Source organism: Tupaia chinensis, unplaced genomic scaffold (genome assembly GCF_000334495.1).
Source record: "Tupaia chinensis unplaced genomic scaffold, TupChi_1.0 Scaffold147369_1, whole genome shotgun sequence".
NCBI lineage: Eukaryota > Metazoa > Chordata > Mammalia > Scandentia > Tupaiidae > Tupaia > Tupaia belangeri.
The window spans coordinates 450,781-467,316 of NW_006207220.1; positions in this window are offsets into that span (position 1 = coordinate 450,781).

Below are 16,536 nucleotides of genomic sequence, written 5' to 3' on the forward strand. Positions count from 1 at the left end.
GGAATAGAAATGTGTAGTTACTTACCAAGAAGAGCAATTTGCCTCAGGCTATCCAACAGCTGAATTAGTGGATCCAGAAAGAAAAAAGGGAGGGGGCAAAGATCCTTTTGGAAATAACTTTCTTGGGTAATTATACCCTGCATGACCATGGAGTTGAGTGCAGTCACAGATGTTTTCTTTCTTTCTCTCTCTCTCTCTCTCTCTTCTTTAGAATTTTCTTCTGTTATTCCCCTGATAGGCACCAATGCGAATTGAATTTAGCTCTTCAATGCAGCTTTACAACTATGGCCATTAGGACCCAGTATTGCTTATGTGAAGTCATTTTTGCCAGGAGTGATATGAGTCAGGGCGTCTGTGGGCTTGTAACAATTTTATAAGTCACTGAGTTCATAATTTACTAGTGCCATCTGGAAGGGAAGGAAGACTATTTACAGTGTCATTGGTCCACAGGTAGATAAGAGACATTCTTTCTGACCTAACATGTCATCTCATCTTCCTGAGGAAACTGTTTTATATAATCCCAGTTGGAATTAATCTCTCTTCCATTCTGCCATTATGTGCGGCCCCTCTATTATAACAATTTTAATAGTCTGCCTTGAATTACAATTACTTTTATGGATCTGTCTCTTTGACTTATGTCCCTGTAAAATAAGGACTCTGTCTTACTCATGAATATATCTATGTCCTATACATAATACGCATTAATAGCATTTGTTGAAATGAAATTCCGAAATGCATATTTGATGACATAGAAGAGGCAAAATTAACAAACTTCAAATATAGACACTTGGAAAATTCTCTACAATAAACATTTGTTGATTATTGACTATGAAAATGAAAATTAGTGGAAATTATTGAGAGTGTACTATACATCCAATATTATACTAAGAACTTGGCATACTATCTTATTTAGTCTTCAAAATAACTCAATGAGATAAGAACCATAGCTAACTCCACTGTACAGAAAAAGATATTAAGGTGAAACAAATTAAGCACCTGTACACCTGAAATAGCTTGAGCAGTATTCAACCACTGGGCCGTCCAAATTCTGAGACTATGTCAGGGCCCTGTGTCACTGGGTCCTATGATAGCTCTCTTAGTTTAGACAGGAGATAAAATTACACATACAAATCTTGTTTGCAGCAGTCTGTTAGAATTCAGAATATATACACTGGTTCAGTTTCCCATGATCTATCCATGGCAGTTATCACAGATCAAATGGTAAGAAAATCCTTTTTAGTTGGAATTATTTTATTTAATTTTAATTGTTAATGTTATTATAAAGAAAGAGAGGTACAGGGGGAAGAGAGGGAAAGTGAGAAAGAAAGTCACCAGGTCCAGGACTTGAACCATGGTTGGAAGCCAGTGCCTTAACCACTAGGCCACCTGCCAGGTCCCAAAGTGGTAAGAAAATTCTTGAACTCAAGAGTTAATTGGAGGAGATGTCAGGAATAGTCTAAATTATTATTACTATTTTTTTCATAGGTATGAGGGGACTTCAAAAAGTTCATGGAAAATGGAAATTTAACGAATGCATTTATTTTGGTACAAAACAAAATTGAAATCTATGGACATTTTCTTCATAACAACATGCTCTATGAACTTCTCCTATCTAAATTTAATTACAAGAAAGTCTATGAAGATTATCAAGCTGATAGTTCTACTACTTAGCTCTCTGGTAGTTCTGTTACCTGGGGCTACTGCTTTGACATCCCAAGAATAATTTTTAAGAAGATATTTATTAGTTAAAATATGTGGATAAATATTTAGGCCAGACATGTAAGTAAAGACAGGTATTTCGATTTTCATTTAATATGCAATGAATTATTGAGTTCCTGCCATCTTCAAAAGGCTGTGCTAAGATGTAAGCTATCCATCAATTAAGTATTTATTAGTACCTAATGTGTGCCAGGCATTGGGCTAGGGATAGAGGATGCTAGAATTAAAAAAACAAATAAACAAAAAAACAGAATAAACAAAGACAGGTGCCTGCTTTCAACTAATTTATAGGGTCAACTTCTCAATAATGAAGGGATGAAACAAAACTTAATTGAAAGGCTCTGTTGAATTAGGGAAGGCATGGCTTATCAACTTGATCTAATAGGTGTAGAGACAGATATAGGCTGAGGTCTAGAATACAGTTCTTCAAATTCATGACTTTGAGTGCTTTTTACTATAGAAAGTCAGAAAACAGGTCAATAAGAACTCATAACCAGCCAGAGGGTTGATCTTCATGAGGAACAGCTTAATTGCTCTACCTAACTTCAGACTGCCCAACCAATACTCCCATAACTACCCTGAGTAATTTCACAAACATATCTCTGATACTGGCAGAGGGTCAAGAAAATGTGGAGGTATTTCACTAAAATGTGTACATGCACTTGGGAAAAATTCAATAATGGTAGTGAGTTGGTAATCCTATCTTGGAGTCTGCTCCAATTTATAAGCTACCAAGCTTTCCTCATGAATTGTCTTTCTTGTTCAATTCCTACTTAGTATTCAAGACCCAGCTCAAATAACACCTCTGTGAAGACTTCTCTGACTCCTCTATTAATTTAATGACTTGCCTTTTCTATTTTGAAAGGAGCTCATTTATACATCCAGCAGGGCCTATGTCATATTACATTATATTATAGTAATGTGAAGTTTTCCAATTTGGCTATTCTATTTGAGAATGAACTGATAGAGTCAAGCTATGGTTTGAATACCCTTCCCTAAATTCAAGTATTGAAACTTGGTTGTATTGTGAAGGTGTTAAGAGGAGACTTAATAAAATCATGGTGTTGACAGATGGGGTTTGGGAAGTGACTAGACATCAGGGTGGTGCTCCTATAATGAAGTCCTGGTAGGTTTATAGGGAGAGGGAATGCGAGAGACAGAGACACTTGAACACAAATATGTGTGCTCCTATTGTCAAGATGTGAGAGCCTCCATGGCCTTGGGATCCTGCTAACAAGAAGACCCTTGCCAAATGTGGCCCCTTGACATTGTCCCCCCAGAACTATGAACTAAGTAATCCTCTGTTCTTTTAAATCATCCAGGTTTCAGATATGTTCTGTACTTAGCAATAGAACAGACTAGAATAGGAAAATGTATTAATTCATGTATTACCCTTGTTATTTCAGGTCTTCCAGTCCCTGACAAATTTCAATTTAGATCTTAAGATCCCATTTGGTCGGAGCATCTCCTTTATGCTCATGTATGAATTGGGTCAGGTTTCACCTGATAGATTCCACTACTTCCTATGTGATTCTGCCCCTTTTTGGTCATCTCTACTTATTAGAGTATGTGTATTTCTGTGATATCATATGAGGCTATATTCCTTCTAACTCTAGTAGCTTATTCAGATTGGGTTCTCCAAGCAACAGATAAGATGACAACGTTGGGAGTATAAGTGGTTCATTGGATGTAACACAGGGACAAATAAAAGGACTGATATAGGAGAAGTCAAGGGAAGATATCAGACTGTGATACTGATGTGTCAGTTTTTGCCAGTTCAGAGGGGAACTCAGAAGCAAAAATCACCTATCAGAGAAGTCCTACATTGGGCAGAAATGGCTAAGCTTATGCCATTACTGCTAGTCACTGACCGGAGGCTACCTCAAGTAGAGCATGACCTTGGCTTGAAGACTGAGTTGAACTCTTAAGGGTCTGAGTAAACTACAGTGTTCACAGCTATGAGTGAGTCTTTTCTTAGAGGGCACTGAGTGGCACACCTCCACGTCTACCATATCAGTGAGCTGCTGGAGCTGGCTCAAACTGAAGCCAATTGTTAAATGTCCAAGAATTTCTCAAGCTGACAGTTAAACTCCACTGTACAGAAAAAGATATTAAGGTGAAACAAATTAAGCACCTGTACACCTGAAATAGCTTGAGCAGTATTCAACCACTGGGCCGTCCAAATTCTGCGACCATGTCAGGGGCCTGTGTGACTGGGCCCTCACGCCCTGTGTCACTGGGTCCTATGATAGCTCTCTTAGTTTAGACAGGAGATAAAATTACACATACAAATCTTGTTTGCAGCAGTCTGTTAGAATTCAGAATATATACACTGGTTCAGTTTCCCATGATCTATCCATGGCAGTTATCACAGATCAAATGGTAAGAAAATCCTTTTTAGTTGGAATTATTTTATTTAATTTTAATTGTTAATGTTATTATTTTTTAACTTGACCACAGAAAAAGAAAGAGAGGTACAGGGGGAAGAGAGGGAAAGTGAGAAAGAAAGTCACCAGGTCCAGGACTTGAACCATGGTTGGAAGCCAGTGCCTTAACCACTAGGCCACCTGCCAGGTCCCAAAGTGGTAAGAAAATTCTTGAACTCAAGAGTTAATTGGAGGAGATGTCAGGAATAGTCTAAATTATTATTACTATTTTTTTCATAGGTATGAGGGGACTTCAAAAAGTTCATGGAAAATGGAAATTTAACGAATGCATTTATTTTGGTACAAAACAAAATTGAAATCTATGGACATTTTCTTCATAACAACATGCTCTATGAACTTCTCCTATCTAAATTTAATTACAAGAAAGTCTATGAAGATTATCAAGCTGATAGTTCTACTACTTAGCTCTCTGGTAGTTCTGTTACCTGGGGCTACTGCTTTGACATCCCAAGAATAATTTTTAAGAAGATATTTATTAGTTAAAATATGTGGATAAATATTTAGGCCAGACATGTAAGTAAAGACAGGTATTTCGATTTTCATTTAATATGCAATGAATTATTGAGTTCCTGCCATCTTCAAAAGGCTGTGCTAAGATGTAAGCTATCCATCAATTAAGTATTTATTAGTACCTAATGTGTGCCAGGCATTGGGCTAGGGATAGAGGATGCTAGAATTAAAAAAACAAATAAACAAAAAAACAGAATAAACAAAGACAGGTGCCTGCTTTCAACTAATTTATAGGGTCAACTTCTCAATAATGAAGGGATGAAACAAAACTTAATTGAAAGGCTCTGTTGAATTAGGGAAGGCATGGCTTATCAACTTGATCTAATAGGTGTAGAGACAGATATAGGCTGAGGTCTAGAATACAGTTCTTCAAATTCATGACTTTGAGTGCTTTTTACTATAGAAAGTCAGAAAACAGGTCAATAAGAACTCATAACCAGCCAGAGGGTTGATCTTCATGAGGAACAGCTTAATTGCTCTACCTAACTTCAGACTGCCCAACCAATACTCCCATAACTACCCTGAGTAATTTCACAAACATATCTCTGATACTGGCAGAGGGTCAAGAAAATGTGGAGGTATTTCACTAAAATGTGTACATGCACTTGGGAAAAATTCAATAATGGTAGTGAGTTGGTAATCCTATCTTGGAGTCTGCTCCAATTTATAATCTACCAAGCTTTCCTCATGAATTGTCTTTCTTGTTCAATTCCTACTTAGTATTCAAGACCCAGCTCAAATAACACCTCTGTGAAGACTTCTCTGACTCCTCTATTAATTTAATGACTTGCCTTTTCTATTTTGAAAGGAGCCCATTTATACATCCAGCAGGGCCTATGTCATATTACATTATATTATAGTAATGTGAAGTTTTCCAATTTGGCTATTCTATTTGAGAATGAACTGATAGAGTCAAGCTATGGTTTGAATACCCTTCCCTAAATTCAAGTATTGAAACTTGGTTGTATTGTGAAGGTGTTAAGAGGAGACTTAATAAAATCATGGTGTTGACAGATGGGGTTTGGGAAGTGACTAGACATCAGGGTGGTGCTCCTATAATGAAGTCCTGGTAGGTTTATAGGGAGAGGGAATGCGAGAGACAGAGACACTTGAACACAAATATGTGTGCTCCTATTGTCAAGATGTGAGAGCCTCCATGGCCTTGGGATCCTGCTAACAAGAAGACCCTTGCCAAATGTGGCCCCTTGACATTGTCCCCCCAGAACTATGAACTAAGTAATCCTCTGTTCTTTTAAATCATCCAGGTTTCAGATATGTTCTGTACTTAGCAATAGAACAGACTAGAATAGGAAAATGTATTAATTCATGTATTACCCTTGTTATTTCAGGTCTTCCAGTCCCTGACAAATTTCAATTTAGATCTTAAGATCCCATTTGGTCGGAGCATCTCCTTTATGCTCATGTATGAATTGGGTCAGGTTTCACCTGATAGATTCCACTACTTCCTATGTGATTCTGCCCCTTTTTGGTCATCTCTACTTATTAGAGTATGTGTATTTCTGTGATATCATATGAGGCTATATTCCTTCTAACTCTAGTAGCTTATTCAGATTGGGTTCTCCAAGCAACAGATAAGATGACAACGTTGGGAGTATAAGTGGTTCATTGGATGTAACACAGGGACAAATAAAAGGACTGATATAGGAGAAGTCAAGGGAAGATATCAGACTGTGATACTGATGTGTCAGTTTTTGCCAGTTCAGAGGGGAACTCAGAAGCAAAAATCACCTATCAGAGAAGTCCTACATTGGGCAGAAATGGCTAAGCTTATGCCATTACTGCTAGTCACTGACCGGAGGCTACCTCAAGTAGAGCATGACCTTGGCTTGAAGACTGAGTTGAACTCTTAAGGGTCTGAGTAAACTACAGTGTTCACAGCTATGAGTGAGTCTTTTCTTAGAGGGCACTGAGTGGCACACCTCCACGTCTACCATATCAGTGAGCTGCTGGAGCTGGCTCAAACTGAAGCCAATTGTTAAATGTCCAAGAATTTCTCAAGCTGACAGTTAAGCACAGCCCTTATTAAGAAGAAAATAACAGAACCAGCAGGTGGCATGGAGGTAAAGGCACTGAATCCCACATAGCCAGCTGCATGGCTTGAGTCCTGGACCTGGTAGCTTGAAAATCACTCTGGGTCTGTGTGTGTGTCTGCCCAAAATCCCAAGAGGAGACTAGAGGAGAAGGGATTGCGGCATGACCATCTCCCCTGGGGTGCTCTTTCTCATTCTCCTCTCTGTCTCTGATGAACACATGCACGTACAGCAAAATTTAATAAATAAAAAATACATAAAATAATATAAATTCATGCATAAATATATTAAACACAGAGCTACAAATATTAAAAAGTCATCATCACCTGACTATTTTTATTACATTTTTACTACTGTCATCACTCTGAGGCTCTGTATGTTGCTTGCGTTTGCATGAGTGAATTACACTGTACCCTGGTGAGCACTGCACATCTCTTCCCAGCTCCATAATCACTGACATCTTCTTGGAAGCTTAATATTGGTCTTATCGGGAGTGTTTTTATCATACAAACTGGAAAAATCTGCACATCAGGACTAGATTTATTGTTTTGTTGATTGTCTAGACTTCAAAAAGTGTTAAGGAAATGTCAATAATGCAGATTAAATTTACAAGTGTATCATGTCTGCAGCTATTATATTGTGAATAGAACAAAACAATTTGAGGAAATATGCTTCCGATATTCAAAAACTATTTTCCAATTCTGCAAAACAGTCATTATTGACAAATGAGTAAAGTTCCTACTTTCAAGTTCTGTCTTTATTTTTTTCGCTTTCATCTTACTCATTAGCATCTGGCAAATATCAAATAACATTCAGATCAGAACTACAATCACTTGTCAGCTACAATCATAGGTTGGTTACAGATACAAGAGTTCCACAAAAGCCAAATGAAAATATTCTCCAAGGATTAATTGGCTATATGAAATTTAAAATGAAGAATATTGTATATTTGATTACTAATTGCAAATTATATACAACAAATTCTTAATATCAGTAAAATATACTACAATAACTAGGCTTACCTCACTTCACATGTCTATGATGATGGACTGCTGCAGGCTGGGAGGACTGTGGTATGAAAACCCCGTTTGGGGTACTTTTGCCTGCTCTCCATAAAGAGAATAAATAATCTTGGAAAAAAAAACCTAAAGTAAGATGGGTACAGTGAATAAAAAAAGAGTGAGTTAATAGAATGGAGGTGCAGGTTGATTCTAGGGCTCAGAGAAGACTTCCCTTGGGCATCCTTGGGCATAGCTCTCCACCAGCATTTTAAACATGGGTAGTATCTAGCTCCAATAGTACAATAGTAATTAGTACAAGTGCTCAAACAACTGTTTTATGTTGGACATTGAAATTTGTCCTTCCTTTTATATACTCATTTAACCTTCACGCACAGGAGGTAGGTATAATCATATTTAAAGGAAACAGAATTTGAGTAGTTGCTATAGGTCATAGAGGTGGCAAATATCAGAACCAGACTTCAACACAGCAGTTTGGTTCCAATATCCTTGCTTCATTTTCTTTTCTTTTCCTGTCTTTTCTTTTCTATCCTTTTATCTTCTTTTCGAGAGAGATTTTTTTTCTATAAGGCGTGTGTGCTTGCTGGAGAGACAGAGAGACAGAAAGTAAGAAATCATCCTCCAGGGGAATAACCATGCCACAATACTTTCTCCTCCATTCTCCTCTTGGGATCTTGGACACATGCACACATGCACAGCATGAGTTTTCAGTTGCCGAGTCTGGAACTTGAACCAGAGACAACCACGTGGGAGTCCAACAACATAACCATTATACCATCTGCTAGTCCCGATCATCCTTGCTTCTAATGACTATCTTAAACCTGCCTCTCTGATGTATAAGCTTTACCAAATAATTATTCCTTGAACAAATGGATATAAAAGGATATATACAGAGAAACTTTGCAGGCAGAGAAATCAATAAGTGCCAAGACCCTGTGGCTAGAGAGGGCCAGGTGCTCTGCAGTTGGAAGACCTTCAGTGCAGGCAGAATTTGAACAGAGAACATGCAGAGGTGATTTTTTTTTTAGGACACTCATATTTCTTTCACATATCATTCAGAGTGGAGTGTGAAGAATGGGTTGTAATGCAAATAAGGATGTGGGGAGAGCAGTGAAGGGGCTACTGCAGGAGTCAAGGCAGAAGATGAAAGGATCAGAGTGGCGGCAGCTCTGCAGCTGGCCTCAGGTTGCCTAGTATTTAGCAGACACAGTGTGATGTGAGCCTAAGAGCACCTGACTGAGTCAGAATCCTGTCCTCACTTGCTGGCCATTTTTTTGACCAATTAGCAAGTCACTTTTCTGCACTTGTTTTCTTATTTGCAAATGAGTACAATTCCTTCCATATTAACTACTTTTAAGGAGTTGAGGATTGCCGTGATGATCCAATCAGGTGGCAAATACGAAAGTATTTTTAAATTAAAGAGTGCTTTGTAACTATGGGGTTGTGAATCACATAATTGTGTAAGTCAGTGCTACTGAGAAAAACACAGTCTGAACAAGTGTAAAGGAAACACAGGTTTTATAGGAAGGATGAAAGTGTACATCACGCAATCAAATGAGTCAGGGCAAATTTGCACCCTCAGAGACTAGGATCAGGGACTTGAATTCCATCAAGACTCTTTCTTGTATTTTTTTTCACATATTCTCTCTCTATATACCTCTCCATGACCCTTCTTTTCTCCTCCCTCACTTTCTCTCTTCTAGGCTTTTTCTTTCTATTTCTTTTTCAGTTGACTGTTACTCTATGACCTGTAGCCCCCTCCTTTTTGTCTTTTATGTTGACTATATTCTCTGTACTGCTCATGGGTTTCCTCCGTATGGCAGGGATATGGCATGAGAAATATTGGGCTTATATCATTTTATTTTAAAAAGAAAAGAGGAGAAAAGATCTTCGTCAGTTTCACTTTGAGCATGCCCAACATATAGATCTGACTTGTGTCACGGGCCTATCCTGAAATAAGTACTGAGACCAGCAAATGAGTATATCATAAATGGCATGTTTTTAAAAGTTCTGTTTTCTGTGAGATATGGAATACTCTGTCTACAGCCAAAGTCATCACTTTATGGTTGGAATCCCCAATGGGATTGGGCTGCTGTTAGTAGAATAAAGGGAAAGTAATGCCATCAGACAAAATAACTCGATTTTTGTCTCACTGCAGTTCATAATAAAAGATGTTTGTGGTGTTGACTTGAGTTGGCAAAGCTGGTGTGCATGAAGAGAGAAAGCATGAAGCTGTGTTGAACACAAGTAGTATACCACAAAATCAAATCGCCTTGCTTAGATGATATGTTCAGGATAAACACACAGTGATGACCTACAAATTTCATCCAAAGACACCTGGATTGATAGCAACTTCACAACAAAAGATGGAATTTTGCTGAAGGCAATCAAGACAGATTGAACCATGTAAGATGATGAGGAGTAGCATGTTAGAAAATGACAAAAAGGCGCAAATAAATCAGCACATGCAAGATTCAAGACTATTAATGTCCTTTCCCTGATGGAGATAGATTCTAATTATAAACAGAAGTCAGTTGATTGTGTGCAGATTTTATTTATGATCAGATCTGATTAGACAAATGATGACAAATGAGAAATGGTTGTAAATTGCTCAGTGATAAGCTCTGTGTTGCTAGGTAACAAACCAACATGATTCCCTGTAGAACCAAAGAAAAGGAAGAAATTGGGGAACAGACTATTTCCAAGATTTTTTTTTTTTTTTTTTTTTTTTTTTTTTTTTTTTTTTACATTTTGGGGGATTTTAAAGTCTGCCAGGTTTTAAGGTTGTCTCTCTGGGCTTTCACATCTTACTTGAAGTTTCGACTTAGTACCAGTTTTATGACTAGAACTTTCTCAAAAGAACCTCAGTCAAGTGAAAAGGAAATGAACGGACTTAGTAAACAACATAATAAAATGTCTCCACTTAATATATATCGGCTGGCTGCACTCTATGGTGGAAACTGAAAGATTAGAGGATCTAAAAGCATGGAAAATGGTTAGAGATACCAGAGACGGATGTGGGAAGAGGGTGGGAGATAGGGGAGAGTGAGAGCAAAGGCATCAAGGTGAAAAATAGAGATGCTAGACATTTAAGGGACACAGAAATGAATGATTGTCTGTTAATGATAATGGGTATGATGTCTTCACCTGGACTGGTGTGAAGGGTATTCATGCTGGGTAAAGTCACTTTACAGCCCCTAGTGATATATAGTGATTGAATGTATAAATACATTAAAACAATTCAAAAAAAAAAGAAAACAACATAATGGATGTTTTCAAATAGGTTAATTCAATTCATTCATTAAATGTCCACCTAGCTTCTCCTGTGTGGTGGGCATAGTTCTAGACTGTACAGTGTGAAAAAGGGGATACTTTGCAGTGCCTGTCTATATGCATATGGGGGTCAGTACAGGAGAAAAGCCAGCTACCAGATAAAATAAGGGAAACAGTCCATCTGAGATAGAGGTACACAATGATGGATATGTAAGAAATGATTGAATGGAATACAAATGATCCACTTTCGGAAGAGAAGGCTTTGTAAGGATGCTAGATCCCAAACTACTTTAAAATATAGAGGAGTATCCTGTGGATGATGAAGGAATTTTGTTCCATTTGGCTCCATGGGAGGCCCTGCTAACAATGAATCAAAGTTCCAAGGAGGCTATCTCCGGTCCATAGGTAGGACCTGGCAACTTATGGTGTCTGAAAATGGGATAGACTCTCTTGAGAAGTTAGTTCTCCACCCAGTAGTGCTCATCTGTCCACAAGGACCCTTTCCTGCTGTTGTCAATTTTCTGCTTTCCCAGTCATTGCCTTGCAATAGAGGACATCATTATCATCTCTCACCAGGACGAATGTATTAGATGGTGACTTGGTCTCATTCCTACCCTTATATTTGCTGTCCATTCTTTACACAGCAGTCAAAATAATTTTTTTAAATGTAAATCAAACGGTGTCAGTGTTCTGCTTAATAGCCTTCAGTGTCTTCTCATTGTTGTTTGTATTGTTAACGTTTATGACAATAATGGTGCAAACCACTCAGAGGCTAGCTTTTGCTGCCTTTCTACTTAAATGTTATTTTCATGAAAAGCCTGACCCTTAATTTAGAGATGTCTCTGTTGTCCTATCTATTTATTATGGCTTCAACTTTTTTTTTTTTTTTGAGAGCATTTATCTCTTCCCATATGCTGTCGTTTATGTACTTGTTGGTTGATAATTATTTGCTCTCTGCACTGGGAAGTAAGTTCCTTGAGATAAGGCACCTTGTTTGTCTTGTTCAATTTTGCACCCTTAGCTTCTAGTATAGTGATTGACACCTCATTTTTGAATGACTATGTACACATAGAAATTCTCTCCAGAAAATATCTTCCAAATCTAGATAAATCAGAAGTCTACGTGGTTACCTTTCTAACGTTCCCCTTTCCATTTATTTAAGGAAGTAGCACACTTTCATAGTAGGAAAAAAAAAAAAAAGAAAATATCAGTATACAAAATGACTATTGAATTACCAGAAATCACCTCTAGGAGAGAATTAGGTTATATTCTTCCAAGCTTTTGTTTTGTGCAACTACATACATACACAATTATTTTATAAGCTCCTACTACTTTTGCTTTGTGTTTATAATTTTTCATGTCAATAGCCATGGATTTACATTATTTTTATTGCCTGCCTATTACTTATGCACAGTTGGGTATAGATATCCTTGTGCTTAAAGTTTTGAACACATTGTTCATCATATCTTTGGGGTAAGTTCTAGAAGCAGAATTGCTGAGTCATATAGCATTTCTGGGCCAGCTGGTAGTCTAGTGGTTGAGGTGGCTAAATCCCACAAGCCCACTATATGGTTCAGGTCCTGGACCTGGTGGCTTGAAAAACACACTGGGAATGTGTGTATGCATGCTCCAAATCCTAAGAAGGGAATGGAGCAGAAGAGATTGTGATGTGGCCATCCCACCCAGATGGGGGTGACACTTTTGCAATCTCTCTCTCTCAATCTTTGTCTTTCTCTGGTTTAGAGTGCAAGTGCCCTGTGACAAAAACTTTCAAAAAGGGGGCATTTGTACCATTTCAAGGCTTTTGAAATGCACAAATGATCAAGGTGTATTGATTTATACTCCTACCAGCAGTGTATGAAAATGCTTGGCTAGGCCATTTAACATCCCATCAGTCACTCCTAGTCTAATGCCATGAAAAATGAAGTTAGCACTATCACTCTGTCTGATATTTTATGGGCCTTGAAGGTCTGGAGAGCTTAGCACTACACTTTAGGAAGTGTGGTTGCAGGTCAAACTTTCTTTTCCATGGACCCCTAGAGAGTCCTCAGAATTTTAGAGGCCCATGATATAAAATGGCAAAAATATTACAGTTTCATTTTGACTAATCTCTAACTGAAATTTAGATTTTCTTCACAGTAATATTGACAGTACAGTTTGTCACCAGTAGAAATTGTAGATATTTTCATATCATATTCCAGTCATTGTAGATACACAAAAGCTTTTTTTTTTAATCTCATGCTACTTTGAAATTGTGGTAGTTATAGATGTGCTACTAGGTCTTGTCACTCAGCAGATTAGAAAAGGAATATATATATATATATATGTATATATATATGTATATATATATATATATGTTAAAATGGATTATTTTTAATAATTAAATCTATTAGGTCATTGGGAAAGTCAGAATGTATTTTTCAGTTTTGGCATGCACACATGTGTCATGACTTTTCCAACAATCCAATATATTTGACTTTAGTTTCCATTATAATCATATTTTTTTAAATTTAGATGCTAAAAGCATTATTTGTAGGCCAGCCTGTGATATGGTGTTTAAGGTAGGTGGATTCCCCATGACCAGTCTCACATTCTGAGTCCTGGTCCCAGTGACTTGAGAAACACACTGTCTGTATGTACACACATGCCTAAAATTCTGAAAGAAGTGAGAAATGGAGGAGAAGAAACCATGCCTCATGGGGAAGGGTGCTTTCTTCATCCTTCTCCCTTTCTGTGTCTCTCTCTCTAAGTGTATACACCTTCCAGCAAATTTATAAAAAAAAAAAAAAAAAAAAACAGACAAGTAAAAATTACTTTGAGAATGACTCCATAGGCTTTATTATCCTGTCAAAGGGATCATAAGACAAAACAATTGAAGGATACCTACAGATGAATGGGGCTGGTGTTGGTTACCTGGGGACTTGGTCTATGGCCTGGTCTAAGGCTGCCTGAATGTTGGCAAAGGTAAATGTCTTTTAGCTGCTGGCTGTGAAGAGCATGCGACAGGAAAGTCAGCTGGACCAGCAGGCAGGGGTCAGAGAAGCACAGCCAGAGCTAAACGAGGAGTAAGATTCCAGGCAAAGGTTTTAAATTGGTGATCTGGAAGCAAAATCTAGCAAAAGTATCTTGCTTGGCCTTAGCACATTTTTAAAAATATGAATTTGAGGGCTAATCCATGGCCTGGTGGTTAAGCTAGATCCCATGTCAACTAAGCAGTTTGAGTTCTGTACTCCCTCCTACTCCTCTCACTCTCCAGCAGCTTTAGAAACACACCAGGCACATGTATGTGCATGCCTAAAATCTGGAAAGGAAGGGGAGATGGAAAAGTAGGGATTGCAGTGTGATCATGCAAAACAGGTTGGTGCTTTCTCCTTCTCCCTCTCTCTCTGTCACTGTCTTTTTCTGGAAAACACACATGTCCTTAACAAAAATAAAATAAAATAAAAATAATAATAAGAAGAAGAAAAAAGAAACAGAAAAAAAGTATGAATTTAAATACTATCCAGTGAGTAAAGCACTCTCTTTTTCAACAGCGCCTCATACCGCCTTTCGTTTTCACCCCATGCTTCCTTCCTTCATTTATGTTTGCCCTATCTTGTATGCTCTCGAGTTTGTGACCTCTGAGAGAAACTGGCAATAGAATTTACTGGAAAACACAGTGATTGTGACTGTGATGTGGGCCCTGTGTACTTATTGCCCATGGTCCCTACTATGGATAGGTCAAAAAGTCCACAAGGGCAATGATGCAGTTTGACCTGTAAACCATTGTGGCACCACTGTCTAAGGGATCAGGTAATTCCAATCATTGATTCTGTTTGGGAACCACTGGGTTAGCTGATTTTTAGGCTCTTGCAGCTTTAACTTCGCAGGATTTTACCTTATGTTCTTTTTCTGTTTTTATTGTGAATACCCCTGGGATTATAGTCCATTAAGTCAGTAACAACTTCATGTGAATTAATTTAATAGCTTGTTTTTCTCTTGACAGAAAGGACCCTGGACACAGGATCTGGAGGAGGGTGGCCAAGGGGAGGAAAATGGAGCTTAAAATGGAACTCTGTCCTCAAAGAGGCTTCACTGAATTGAGGGGACCAGGGATGCCCCTTGGTTCAACTATGAACAACAGGAAATTGCTTTTAATCAATCTGAAAAATAAATGGAAGCGCATGCCAGAGCACCCTCTCTTTGAAGAGATGTCAGGAGCACTTTCAATCTTTTATCTTCCTGAAAACAGCGGGAGGAACACCACTGGAATCAGCCCTGTAATTTCTACTCAGTAATTATACCTGTCACCACTTCCGACAGAGCAGATATAAATAGCCAGTTATCTTACTTTTTCTGATTTTCTTTGTATTATTCTTTCTCCAAACACAGACATTGGTGGCTGATGTTAATTCCCTTGCAGGACACAAAGCGTTCACAGACAGTGTGCTGCTAGACATTAGAACAGCATTCTAGAAAGCCACATGCAATGGATCGAGAGCATCTTATTTGCCTAAAGAACTCTGGTCTTTTAAGATTTATGACAGGTGACAGGGAGAGACAGGCACCAACGGAAGGGGTTTTGCTTTCCATTTCTATTTTCATTTCACTCCCAGTAGGGATGCGCACGTGTGTGCATGCCCACTGTGCTGTATGTGTTATTACACCCACGTACCTGGTCTCTTCTGTGTCTGAGTGACTCACTGAGAGGAAGTCAGGGCTTCTGCTAGATCGATTAACCCTTTCAGACCTCTCAAAAGTCATGCTGGGATGTTGCTATCCCCCAACTGGGTATAACAGGAATATGCCAAAAAAGAGTTCCTTATGATGATGGTTATTAGCATTGCTATTAATAATATTGGCTTACACTCATATAGTACCTTGGCTTGTTCTTCAAAGGGATTTGACATAAATTATTTTGGAAACTTCCATCAGAAGAAACCTATTATAGTGGAAAAAAGCTGGGCTTTAAAGTCAGACATTCTATAATTCATATCTTGGCTTTTGTACTTATTTGCTGTGTTGACCTAAAGTAAAACAGTGCTTCTGAGATTCCGTCTTCAAATATGTTTAATGAGGATACTAATGCTGCACATCTTAAGGAATTTACCTGGAGGATTATGTAACAGTGTAGCCTTTGTAGAGACCCTCATTCTCTGTCAAAATAATTCCCAAACTCTGGGGTCAGATGGTGGCACAGTGGTAAAACACAATACTTGCTGAAGTTAACCCACGTGAGAAGGTTCCAGATTCACACCCAGAGGCCTCTCTGAGAACACTGGGGCATGCACATCTTCATCATTTGTGGTTTGGAGTTGGCCGAAGTTATGGGTAATTTGGAATGTTGGGAACTTTTGGGGGGTGTGTTTTGCGAGGTTCTTTTCTCTTCTGAAGGGTAGGTCAATCAGAGAGGCAGGGAATTGGAAAAAACACATGAGGTGCTGATGTGTTGTTGATTGGCTAAGTTTAGTGGGAGCTCAGAATTCTTAGTAGGCTCGCAAAGCCCATGGCAATGCTCACGAGTACTTCCTCCCTCTT